Genomic DNA, 13,969 nt, shown 5'->3' with positions numbered 1-13,969 from the left:
AAAATACCAACAATAGTAAGCTGTTTAAATCAAAATCTGATACTTCCAATCTTATGGATGCAGGTGGTTTTAATTTTATTCCTATTGAGTCTATCAAATAGATGTGGGCTATGAATGTGTATTGCCACACCTTCAGGGATGTCTGATGCAATTACAGCCACTTCTGCCAGCAGCCATAGTATGTAATTTATCTTTCTAGGGTACTCTATTCTGCAATGTTCTGCAAGGTGCTTGCCTGTAACATTGGCAAGGAAATTAACTTCTGACTTAATTATTGGTTGTAAGTAGTGGGTTTTTACCCAAGTGTTCTGAAACAACTTACATGTGGCGACTCCCAAATTAGCTGCCCGAGTCTGAATAATCAAGGCAAACATGGAGGCAAGGAGAATGACCCAAAGAAGCTACAAAATAGCACACAACTTAATTTATCATTAGAGATCTTCTTATTTCTGTTTTGAGTTATAAAATAAAATCTCAGAATGAATAGGAAAATCTATGATTTTTCCCCTTTACAATTGTGTGTTGAACATTAAAATGATTACATACCTCATACTTGTAATTTGCACCTGCCTCTAAGTCTGTTTCCACTGAGAGACACGATAAGTCATTAAACAAGTTATGAACATAATCAATTATAAACAACTGAGGAAATAAAGCTACTTACACACAAGAAAGCCTGGCCCAAAGTATGCTAGAAACTTCTTCCACTTGCTTTTTTGTGATGTATTTCAAATCATATTAGATGCAGAACAATAAACATAAACGCTGGATTGCTTTGAATGCACATACAAGAATAAGAATATAAATATGATGTATCAGGGAGTGGATTGATTTTTATATTTCATAAATTACCTATCATATTTAATTGTATTATACTACAAGGGTGAAACGTTAAATTTTCCATACTAATCAAGGTTTTATTTTCACTAGCCTTTGGGCATTTTTATTTATGTAGTGTCAAATTTTGTTTGACATTAATTTTATTTACACACATTTATTAATTATGTGATTTTGGTTTTTAGATTATTTTTTAAGGGAAAAATAGATAGCAATTGGATGTATATAAATAACGATATATTAATTGATAATAGTGGATGTTTTCTTTTGTAAAGGGGAAAGGTATATTTTTGGAGGGTTCAAAACTCTTTTACATATTAAGCATAGATATAGTGTTGAAGTTCCACAAATCAATAGAGAGATGACACCTTGGACTAAAATCACCAAGGTTACAAAGCCCAATTATAGACACAACACTAATAAGATAAAACAACATAAAAAAGGGAAAGAGATAAAAAGCATAAGTAAACTAACTAGAAAAGTACTAGTTAGGTGACTTAAACCATAGAGTTTTATAGAGGCCTAAATACTAGTAGCAATTATGTACAATGAGTTGCTGGAGAAAATTTTCTTCCTTACCTTTCTTTCCTTTTTATCATTTGAAAAGGAATTATGAGACATCAAAGTGCTTCTTGGAAACCTTGAGCTAGAAGGAATGTTAAGTCTCACATTCTACATCTTTTTTTTTTCCCTAGCCCAAGGTGGTTCAGTAGAGAGAAATCAAGAGTAAGAGATACCACAAAAGAAAAACTTATCGTATCCTCCCCTATCTCTAAATGTGATGCACTAATAATACTCAAGAGAACGTGATCTATACACAAACCCACCTCATGAAGAGGAGGGGAACCATCCCTAATCTTAGAATGGACCTTCTCCAACCTACTTGACACATCTATCTTATCATTGATAGGATAGAAAACAACAACAAAAGAAGGGGCCTCACACCTTTCAAAACCCACTACACTAAAAGGATTATTCATGTGCCTAGTGAAAACTATAGCATCAAAATCATCATCTACCATGCATGCCACTATAAAGGAAAGGAAGAGAGACCCTTGATTCAAAGCTTGTTGCACGATAAACAATATAGAAACAACCAACATAAGAGATAAGAAATAAAGACGAGGCACATTTATTCCCAATGGTATCAATGTCTATCAATGGGGGCACCAAGCTAGTAGCTATAACCTCATTACATAGCATTGAATTAGAGGTCAATCAATATTATTTTCCTCCTTGTCTGAAGACCCACTCCATTTTTCTTTGTCTTTCTCTTCATCTACTCTAATCATTTTTGAAGTTAGGCCAAGAAGGGTTTCATCTCACTTGCTTACAACAAATTTTCCTACTCATCCACTCCATTAAATAAATATATTTTTTAATGTTTTATTTATTAATAAGTTACAATATATATGATATTTATTTATATTTCTCATAATAAATTAAATGTGAGAATGTAAATATAAACAAACATATTTAGTCTTATGATCAAAGAATATTCATGGAATGATGTAGACACCAAATTTGATACAATGTGTGTTACATCCAAAAACATAATTATTATTAAAGATTCAAACTCCTAATATAATTCAAAATAGGGTAGAAGCCCAATGAATTTTTTTCCCATATTAACTAGAACCATTTTCCTAAAAAATTAAATGTTATTATTCTAATTTGGTTTTGGTATCAAATTCTAGTTTAATGATTGTTGCTTGTGTTGACTGAAACCATTGGCCTTAATATTTAAATATTATGATTATCATGCTTTTGATTTCTAATTATGCATTGTACAACAAATGACAGTTTATATATATGGCTAACCATACACTATTTTTCATCTGGTTATGTTCAAGGAACATTAACTTGTCTTGCATGTGCAAAGGTGCAAGGTGATGTAGACTTTATGCTTTTATTGGTAAGGAAGGTCCTAGTACTCAATTAATTATGCATCATTTTTAAGTGAGTATTATGTTTGGTTTCAAGTTTCAAATGACACATGTTTATCATATATGTATTGGTGTTTATTCATAGTGATCATCTCTAGTTGTTAGATCTAGGAAGTTCTATTATCATGTACACACCCATACCTTAGAGGTTATATTGGACATACATAATAGAAATTATAATTAATTCATAATTATCCAAATGATACAATCTAATTAATATTTAGTATAGCTAATTTATAGAGCTAAATATAGTTTAAATCCATAAGCCTAAGTCTTGCACTCACCATTAGCCTTAATTGATGTTCAAATTAAAATAAGTATCTTAGTGATGTGTTATTAAACATAAACAATTTCGTTAAGTGCTAAAATCATAAATTAATAATGTTTGAAGGGAGAGTAATTAATAATCATAATTCATTATTAAGGGCATGGATAGTGAACTAGGAGAAGAGGGCTAGGCTATTAAGGGTGATTTAGTTAAGTCTAAAAGGGTTCAAACAGAGAAGGAATAGAGGAAATGGAGAGCAAGGAAGTGGGTACTCTATAATCACTCAAAGGAATTAAGGGTAGTGAGGAATAAGATAAGTGACCTTCCCTATTATTTCCTTTGTTTTAAACATAGAATAAATACTTGTGTTTGGAAGTTTATCTATCCATTGCAAGGTTGTATTTAGACTATTTTATGGATTCCATACTCAAAATTCATTAGTTAAATTAGATAAGAAATTAAATATAGAGGTATAGCCTAGGCAATGTACTATTTATCTATTAGTCTACCTATAATCTAGCTTCTTCATGCGAAATACTAGACTGTAGTTGACCATATACAATGACATTAAAAAAAAGAATTCGAAAATTCCTAATTTTACTCCCCTTCACCCTTATACAACTTTAATTTTTTTTACCATTCTTGTGCTTTATATTTCTATTATTAAAGAAACTCAACAAATTCTATGCCCAAAATACATATTATATGTTGATTGATGCTTGGATTATTTAATGTATGCAATCTATTTGATAATGTGTTTGCATTGCATCACAAATGTTATATTTTTAATAAAACATTTGTATAAAATGCAATTGAATGGAAAGGTCTAAATATATATTTGATTAATCTTCTGACTTTTGTTCATTTGAGAGTGTTCTAGTCTTCCTAACTTACATAAGAATAGATGATTTCGTTGGGATATCAAATCGTAAGGCAATATGTATATGCAATCCTTGTGATATACACAATGATTACATGCGTTACTTTCCTTATAAAATTGTGAGTAAGTGAGTAAAATTAATGGTCATGGAGATTATTTCTTTTATGATTTTGGATTGGTTAATGTATGTGTGATTTGTTGGAAGACAACTCATGTGAGCTTAATGCATCATTTGTGTGTTGGTGATCTTACTCCCAAAACCTATTAGAAAATGTGCATTGACAATATTAAAGACATGAAATTTCCATAGTTTGTCAACATTTCAAATCACACTCCACGATCCATCCATCATAGAATGAAGAGAAAAACCAAGAAAAAGAAATGAGATTTTAATTCAGAAATCAACCTAATTAAAAAAGAAAAGAAAAAAAGAAAGATTACACATGAAAAAATAAGATAGTAATTGAAATATATTCTAAACTCTTATAATATTATTTTTAATTTTAATTAAAAAATGAGATAAGAGCTATGATAAGTGATGCTCTGCAAAAAGGATTAGAAAATCTGTTTGATGGCAACACACACAAGAGCACAAGAAACAAACGTTAGTGTTAGCAACAAAAGATTATCCTAAACAGGCATATCAAGAGAGATATTAAGCATGAAATAGAAAGCATACAAACATAGAATAGATAAACTATACTCCTCCAAATGCTAATCAAGATGCTCATAGTTGCTCCTCCCTTGTTCCTCTCCTCTCCAAGTCCCAAATGAGTGTAGCTCTCAGCTTTTAGCACTAGCCATGGATGTCATATGGAGATTCAAGATGGTTGAATATGATAAGCAAATCCTATGCAAGTGTAGATAGTGATGCTATGAGAAAGCTCTATGCTAATGCCAGTATAACAACAATACTCTAATGCTTTTCTTTTGCTTGAGGAGAAGGGTTCTATTTATAGAAGAAATGGGGAAATGAAGGATTAAGATTGAATGGTTTAATCAAGGGCCAAGTTTGAAAGTTGGGGATCCATGTGCACAATTGGCACCAATAAAATGGTGACAAGTGTCAACATAGGATTGGGTTGAGAGAAGAGGTTGGAGGCATTAAAGGCCTGAGAAGACCTCATGGTTATCTAGAGGCTAAGGGTCAAGTCCAAATTAAGATTACCCACTGGATTAAGAGTTAATCCAAGGATAAACCTTTGTGCAAATGTTTAAGAGATAATCATGGTCAAAGCATTAATGGCCTGATGAGACCTTTGGGTTGGGTAGAGGTTGAGTCAAAACAAATGTTTTAACCATGTGGGAGGGTTTGAGGTAACCATTAATGGTTATTGGAGACTTTGGGGATTAAGTGGTTGAAGGTTGAAAGCCTTCAATGGTTATCAAAGACTTTGAGCCATTTAGTGGTTGAAGGTTGAAAGCCTTTAATGGTTATCAAAGACTTTGAGGGTTTGAGAAGTGACTTCCCTTTTGCTTAGGAATGTGACAAAGTTTAGAGAAGGGGTTAGGTTATTTAGAAGTGATTAGAAAATTCTAGACGGGGTTTAGGCATGCAAGTGGATTTTGTAGGAAAATGCAAGTGGGAGAAATTTTGGTATTTTCAATTAAAATAAAATCATTTATTTCAATTAAATGGTGTAATTTGCATTTGGATAAATATTCAAATAAATATTAATTTATTTAAATGAGAAAAATGAAGATAAAGCATTAAAATGCTTGAAGACTTTGAGGGAAACCATTAAAGGCTTGAAGACTTTAAGGAAAACCATTAAAGTCTTAAGAAGACTATAGAAGGAAGCCATCAAGTTTGAAGACTTTAAAGCCATCAAGTTTGAATACTTTAAGGGAAACCATTAAAGGTTTCAAGTGGGTGAGGATAAATAGGATTTTAAATAAATAATTTATTTAAAATAGTTGTGCAACTTGCTTTTGTAGGAAAATACAAGTGGGTGGAGGATAAAGGTGATTTAAATAAATTATTTATTTAAAATAATTGTGCAACTTGCATTTGTAGGAAAATGCAAGTGGGTGGAGGATAAAGGTGATTTAAATAAATGCTGATTTATTTAAATGTGAGAGGTGGGATTTTGGGGGAATTTAAATAAATATTAATTTATTTAAATGTGAGAGAAGATTTAATTAAATAAATATGATTTATTTATTTAATTAATGGTCTGAATTTGGTTAAGTGAATTAAATCAAATAAATTGAATAATTTATTTAATTAATAGGAGAAGAGGGTTAAGATGAATTAATTAAATATTAATTTAATTAATTATTATTTGATGGTTAAATAATCAAATAAATACTAAGTATTCATTTAATTAAGTGGACAGATTTATGTGACTACATTTGCCCCTCTTTGAGACGGTGCAGTTTATCGCATCGTTTCAAAGAAAGAAAAATAGGTGTGAAGAAATGCCCCCTAAAATGTAAATTTAATGGGTGTATGCCCCCTCGAGAGATGGGCCGAATTTTTTTTTTTTTTTTTGAAAAATCAGGCGATCTCTCGAAAAAGAATGAAAAGTGGAGGGGAGGTAGAATAGAAGAATTTAGAACTAATGATGAAAGAATGGGAGAAAATGGAGTGAATATGAAGAAATAACAAGCCGGCGAGTACCCTGAGGTCATGCAAGAGATACATAGCAGATGTAGTGTGGGGTTTGGATTGATGCTATACAATTGATCAAAATTGGTTGGACAATCTGGTGCAATCGGTTTAATTGCCCTAGTCAAGTCAAAGCGTGACAATTGATGTCAGTTGGTCGCTTGGACATGATAAAGTCTGAGTAAGTGAATCAAAGTGACCTGATGTGACTTAGACAATTGATGTAATTGCCCGATGAAGTCAAGGTATATGAAGCAAAATACTCGTTGAGACATAGACAATTGATGTAATTGTCCGATGTGATTGTGTTTGATTGGTTTGATCAATTGATAATGTGTGCGTGTGATGGATGGTTGTGGGGAATCATGGCAACCCTGTTGAGACTAGGTCATTGTGATAAATGCCTGATGTAGTCTAGGATTACCATAATCGATTACCTATTGAGACCCGAAGATACTTGATCAGAGTATCTGTTGATAGTCTAGGTGTGCGTGAGTCGATGTATCTGTGCAGAGAGAGTAACTTGCTTGGCTTATTGGATGACTTAGCATAGGAAACACAATCCCTCCTATTTAGAGATGGATGGTGATGCACGTGGCTTGATTGGGTTGATTGAGAAACGATGTAGGGTATGTGATGCTGATTATCGAGATGGGGAGGGTGAGGGAGGGGTTCGATGTTAGATAGAAGAAATGGAGAACCTATGACTCATTCCTATGGAAGAAGAGGAAAATAGAGTATGCATTATTATGACTATGTATGAATGATATGCAGCTATTTATGAATGTATGGATGGATGGAATGCAACGAAATGCAATATATACAGATGAGATGAGATGACGATCCATAGTGCTTTATTTTTCATCATTGAGCTTTAAAATGTTGTAAGAAAATACAAGCAACTTGACATAAAGATTCAAGATGACCAGAGTATTTCTTACATGGATTTTGATATAGCAAGTTAATACAAGCAACTTGATATAATGGATCAAGTTGACCTAAGTATTGCTTGCAGAACAAGCAAGGATTATCTCCTTTCATGCATGACTTGGAACGTCCTCCTTGATCTTAGACTGATCATATCCTGAGACAAGTGCATACCATAATAAGAGATAAAACCTTTATCCAGTTTGGATGAGGTAGGAGGAACCAAAGAAAAAGCATTGTACATGCAAACAAACAGTATATACATAAAGAATAAAGAATATGGATCCTTGGTAATGGTTCATGCTCATATGGTCGAGGTATACGCTGTAGTCAACAAGCCGTAGTGATCTATGACTGTGTTTTTGCCTATGATCTAGTGAACTTCCCACGTAGACACCATTAGTACATGCCCCAGAACTTCATCGGAAATAATGCGCAAACGATACAAAACAATGCTGCAAGATCCTGATACAGATAAACGAACGATTGTACTCACAAATCAACCAAGTATTTGATAGCTTAACATAATTTTCTTGTCAAAGAAAACGTCACTTTTGTCTTTGTTTTGGTAAGGAAGGATGCATCCTTGTTGAAGACAGTTTGATTGTTGATGTTGATTGTGTGGTTGATTGGTAAATGGTCATTGTGTGAGTAGTTTGTCAATGTTTATTTTGGTATCTGCATGGATGGGTATGTACAAGGTGTTGCCATGTTTTTGTGTGATTTTTCAATGGTTTTGTCAATGTTTTTGGATTTTGAATTGTTTTGAATGTTTTTGGTATTTTTGCGAGATATTTTTGAATGTTTTTGGATTTTTGATGATTGTTTGAATGAAGAACTTAATGAATCATAAGACAATGTAGAATCCACTTCCATCAATAGGTTAAAGGCATTGCCCCCAGTTTTAGACATGACTATGAAAAAGCGGGATGCAAGATGTATGGAGTACTATCATAATTGTAGAGGAATAAAAAGCCATGGTTTTGGATGGATGGATGTATGTATGAAGTAGATGCAATCGCAACAAGTCTGAAAGACAATGGAGCCATAGCCTTTACGAGTGGCGGCTGTTTGCCAGGTTTTCACCACCGTACTTACCCAAGGTGCCACCGGAGTGGTTGTTCACCGTTTGGATGCATGATTTTTCTTTACTTTTTTTTTAATGTTTTTGTATTTTCTTCAGGACATTTTTCTGAATGTTTTTGGTATTTTCTAGTATGTAGGGGAGCCTGATGCTCTGTACAGCTTAGGTATAAAACCGTTTGAGGTGCATGCTGTTGATTAGATCTGCAAGCGGTTCTCCTTCTGATGTAGCCAACTGATATGCCCCGGACCTGAACATAGCAGTGACAACATATGGGCCCAGCCAGTTTGATTCAAACTTGCCCTGATGTTCTCGGTTTGGTTGGTTGCAAGGATTCTCTCGTAGAACAAGATCACCTACCTCAAATGTACGAGGTCTAACTCGGTGATTGTAGCTTCTGTTCATGCGCTGCTGATAGGCTTTGAGATGATTGTATGCAGCTTGTCGTTTCTTATCAAGTAACTCTAAGTCATGAAGACGGGATACTCTGTAGGCTTCATCATCTATTAGATTACGCAAGGAAACCCGTAGTGATGGTATCTCCACCTCAATAGGCAAGATAGCTTCTGCACCATAGACCAATGAATAAGGAGTTGCACCTGTAGGGGTTCGAATGCTAGTTCAATATGCCCATAGCGCTGGATTTAGTTGAACATGCCAATCACGGCCGGCATCATTGACTATCTTTTTGAGGATTCTTAATATGTTTTTATTGGATGCTTCGGCCTGACCATTGCCTTGTGGGTAATAGGGGGTGGAAAAGCGGTGTTGGATATGAAATTTCTCACAAAGTTCACGGACATCCTGATTTTTGAAAGGAAGACCGTTATCTGTGATGATGGACATGGGCACACCATACCGGCAGATGATGTAGTTGAGGATGAATGAGGCGATCTTCTTGCCGGTGACGTGGGTAAGTGGAACAGCTTCGATCCACTTTGTGAAATATTCGGTGGCGGTAATAATGAATTTGTGGCCATTGGATGAAGATGGATGAATCTTACCCACAAGGTCAAGGCCCCATTGACAGAAAGGCCATGGTGTCATGATTGGTTGCAGTTCCTGAGCTGGTGCATGTATCAGGTCGCCATGAACTTGACATTTCTTGCATTTTCTGACAAAGTAGTAGGAATCTTTTTCCATAGATGCCAATAATATCCAGCTCGCATGAGTTTCTTGGCTAGTGATGGACCACTTGAGTGAGTCCCGCAAATTCCTTCACGTACCTCTTCCAAAGCCTTTGTTATCTCATCTTGTTCTAGACATCGAAGGAGAGTACCATCAAGACCGCGTCGGTATAGGGTTTCAGCAATAATGGTATATCGAGCAGTTTGGCGAATGAAGGTTTTACGTTGGTTATTTGATTGGTTGGGAGGAAGGGTGTGATCGTGGAGATAGGTGTAGAACTCACCGTACCATGGGGATTCAAAACCGACAAGGCGACATATCATCTCGGATTCAGGGATATCATAAGCGGGGATCCAAAGCTGTTCTACCAAGAACTCATAGCATGTTGAATTTTGTGGAAGATCTAGAAGAGATGCGATGGTAGCCATAGCGTCAACAGCTCGATTCTGATCTCTTGGTATCTGCTCAAAAGTGATAGTAGTAAATGATGTCTTTAGATTGTCCACCATTTGCTTATATGGCATGAGTTTATCATCCTTAGTCTGATATTCATCGGTTGCTTGTCAAATGACCAGTTGTGAGTCGCCATATACTTGCAGTTCTTGTAATTTCCATTGTACGGCTAGCCTGAGTCCTGTGATCAAGGCCTCATATTCTGCTATGTTGTTGGTGCATGGAAATGTGAGCCGGTAAGACTTTAGGATGCTATCACCTTGAGGTGTGATAAACAGAATGCCTGCCCCCGAGCCGTGCCTAGTGTATGAACCATCAAAATATAGTTTCCATGGTTGTGCTGCTGTGATCATGAATATCTCCTCATCTGGAAAATTGGAAATAAGAGGATGATCACCTGTGAGTGGTGCATCGGCCAACTGATCTGCAATAACTTGACCTTTGATAGCTTTACGGTCTACGTACTCAATGTCAAATTCACTTAGAATCATCACCCATTTGGCCAAGCGGCCTGTCAATGCTGCTTTGTTAAGTAAATACTTGAGTGGATCAATCTTTGCAATGAGTTGTACCTTGTGTGTCAACAGATAGTGCCTCAGTTTAGTGGCTGCTAAGATTACTGCTAGGCAAGCTCGCTCAATAGGCATGTAATTGAGTTCATAGCCCACCAGTGTGCAAGAGATGTAGTAAACAGCACACTCTTTTCCTTCTGCATTATGTTGTGCCAGTAGTACACCCAATGTTGTACTGGTTGCTGAGATATAGAGTAACAATGGTCTACTTGGATCTTGTGGGATCAGCAATGGTGGATTCATGAGATAGTTTTTAAGTGTCTGAAATGCTTGCTAGCATCGGGCATCCCACTAAAAGTGGATGTTCTTATGTAACAGATGTGTAAATGGGTGACACTTATCAGCCAGTTGTGCAATGAATCTTTGAATGGATTAAAGTCGTCCTTGTAGTGTCCTTAGTTGACTGATATTCTTTGGAGGTGGCATGTCCATGATTGCTTTTACCTTTGCTGGGTCGACCTCAATACCTTTGCTTGAGACAATGTATCCTAGAAGCTTCCCGGAGGTTACTCCAAAGACACATTTCTTTGGGTTGAGTCGAACATGGTATTGTTCCAGTCTATCAAAGATTTTATCTAAGATGTGGAGATGCCCTTCTCTGGTGAGTGATTTTGCTAGTAAGTCATCAACATAATCTTCCATCATAGTATGCATCATGTCATGGAAGATAGTGGTCATTGCCCTTTGATAGGTTGCTCCTGCATTCTTGAGACCAAAAGGCATTACATTCCAACAATATGTGCCCCATGGACAGGTGAAGGCTATCTTATGTTGATCTTCTAGTGCGATCTTTATTTGATTGTATCCGGAAAAGCCATCCATGAGTGAAAGCATGGCATGTCCTGCTGTTAGATCCACTATGATGTCGATATTTGGTAAGGGGAAGTCATCCTTAGGACATGCCTTATTTAGATCTCTGAAGTCAGTACAAATGTGGATGCCCCCTTTTGGTTTGCCAACTGGCACAATATTGGAGATCCATTCTGCATAATCAATTGGTCTAATGAAACCAACATCTAGGAGTTTCTTGAGTTCTGTTTTGACTAGCACTGCAATCTGGGGATGCATCTTACGAAGCTTCTGCTTGACAGGTTTGGCTCCTTCTGCAACGGTGAGGTGATGCATGACTAAATCAGGATCAAGCCTAGGCATGTCTGCATATGACCATGCGAAGTTGATCTGACGCTTCTGGAAGAACTCTATAAATTTAGGCTATTCCTCTGGAGTGAGAAGAGATGCCAGATGTATGATATGAGGATTTTCAGGAGTCCCCACATTGTACTCTTTGGTTTCCTCGATGAGAATTGTTGATCGTTCCTGTTGTGTATTAGCAGGGAGAATGTCAAACCCTTCATCCTCAGGTGCCTCAGAGAGGTTTTCACCGTTGGATACGCTCTTTCTTTTTACTTTTGTCGGATCAAACAGTGCCACAGTGTGGTTTTCACTGGAAGATCCATGTTTTATTGTTATATTTTTGCAGCTGAAAGGTTTGGCATCTGCCCCAAAGTATGTTGTGCTATTAAGTTCAATGGCGAATCCAACTTTGTGATCCCCGCTTGGTAGGTTATTCCTTAATTCCAAAAATTCAATGATAGCCTCATCATTTTGGAAGAAGTCAAGACATGGGGGATTTGGTTGGTTCCATTCGATGAGTTCAGGGTGGATAATGGGCATTACTTCATCGATTAGGTTAAGTGTGTTGGACGTATCAGTGAGGGTTAAGACATTATGGTGAAGGTCGTTAATGGTACTCTCCCTGTCAAAATCAGGCGTAGGATGAAACGTAGGGTCTGTGGAAGACGTTTCCAGCTCAGGAACCCAAGTGGTCTTTATCTGTGCTTCTCCGTAAATAGAGATATCTTTGCGTGGTGGAGGTGGTGATGTGTCTTCCTCATCTGAAGTGTTAAGCTATACAAAATCAAATTCCCACTCATGTGAGTCAGTCTCTGAATCACTTTCCAGCATTCGATTACTATACCATACTGGGATGTCCTTTGAGTTAAATACTGCAGGTGTGATTGGTTGATGTACCTTTGTAATGATCAATGCTGCAAGAAGATTGATGGGGATAAAGGAATCCAATACGGGGAGTATTGGTAATATTGACTCAGTTGTGTCTGCTGAAATTGTTGGTGCTATAGATGCTGCTACGGGTTCTGATACAGTTGCTGTTGCTAATGGTGCTGCTGATGTAATGGCTGTTGCGAATGGGATTACTGGTTTGATTGGTGGGATGATTGGTATTGTAGATGGTTGTGTTGGGGTTTTGAGCCTCGATGGGGCAGTTGGGATGGTGCTTGAAGCTGCTTTGATAATGAAAGGTGTCCTTTTTGCAGTAGGTTGACATAATGGTTTGGTGGGTTTTCCTTTGAATTTGAGTTTAGGAAATATCTATTTTTCAAAGCTTAGGCCTGTATTACCTTTGGACTTTAATTCTGGTAGCAGAGGTTCATGTCGTCCTTGTTTGCAATATCCTAAAGCACTCTAACCATCATATCCCATCCTTTGCATAATGAGGAGGCCTTTGCCATACTGATCCGTAGGAAGTTTAACTCGCGGTATATCAGTGGTGATGGGATCTTTATAGATCCATTCCGCTAGGTCCTCATCTTGTGTTTCTTCCTCTTGACTCTTTCCAAGGATGAAAGGCGTCAAAGCACATGTGGGCGTGATTAGTGGTTGCTCGAGTACCTGCTGTGGTTTACCATGAGTTCTAGGAGAAGTGGGCATTTGTCCCACACAAAAGAGTTGACTCAAGTTGTATTCCCCAGGACCTTCCTCTGCTATCTTCATCTTAAGCTTTTCTTGCTTGGGTATAATGGTGTTTGAACGGGAAAGAGAGGCGGGACTTATATATGATGTGGAGGAAATGGCTTCTCTATTATTAGGAACGGTAATCTCTGGTTGATGGTTGATATTATGGCAATATGCAAAGGGATTTGCGTCACCCAGAATTTTGATCTCTACACCGTTATGTGGGAACTTGATACATTGATGGTAGGTAGATGGAACGGCTTGCATGGCATGTATCCAAGGTCTTCCTAACAATAGATTGTATGGTAGAGGAAGGTCCAGAACCTGACAAATGATGTGCTTTACCACGGGGCCCACTCAGATTGGTAGTACCACAACTCCTTTGGATGAACGCTCCGCATCGTCATAGGCTTTGATTGTGATCTTCTGATGAGGATCCACTGATTCGACCGCATATCCCAATGCTGTGACCAACTGCAGTGTGCAAATATTCAGGCCTGCTCCATTAT

The 13,969-nt window shown here is 36.8% G+C and overlaps 1 pseudogene; it reads right to left on the bottom strand.

Moving 5' to 3' along the window:
• Positions 1–859, bottom strand: part of LOC131044910 (metal transporter Nramp1-like) — a 71,879-nt pseudogene extending 71,020 nt beyond the window's left edge.
• Between the last annotated feature and the right edge of the window lie 13,110 nt (positions 860–13,969).

Source organism: Cryptomeria japonica, chromosome 1 (genome assembly GCF_030272615.1).
Source record: "Cryptomeria japonica chromosome 1, Sugi_1.0, whole genome shotgun sequence".
NCBI lineage: Eukaryota > Viridiplantae > Streptophyta > Pinopsida > Cupressales > Cupressaceae > Cryptomeria > Cryptomeria japonica.
This window is presented reverse-complemented; position numbering and strand designations above follow the sequence as displayed.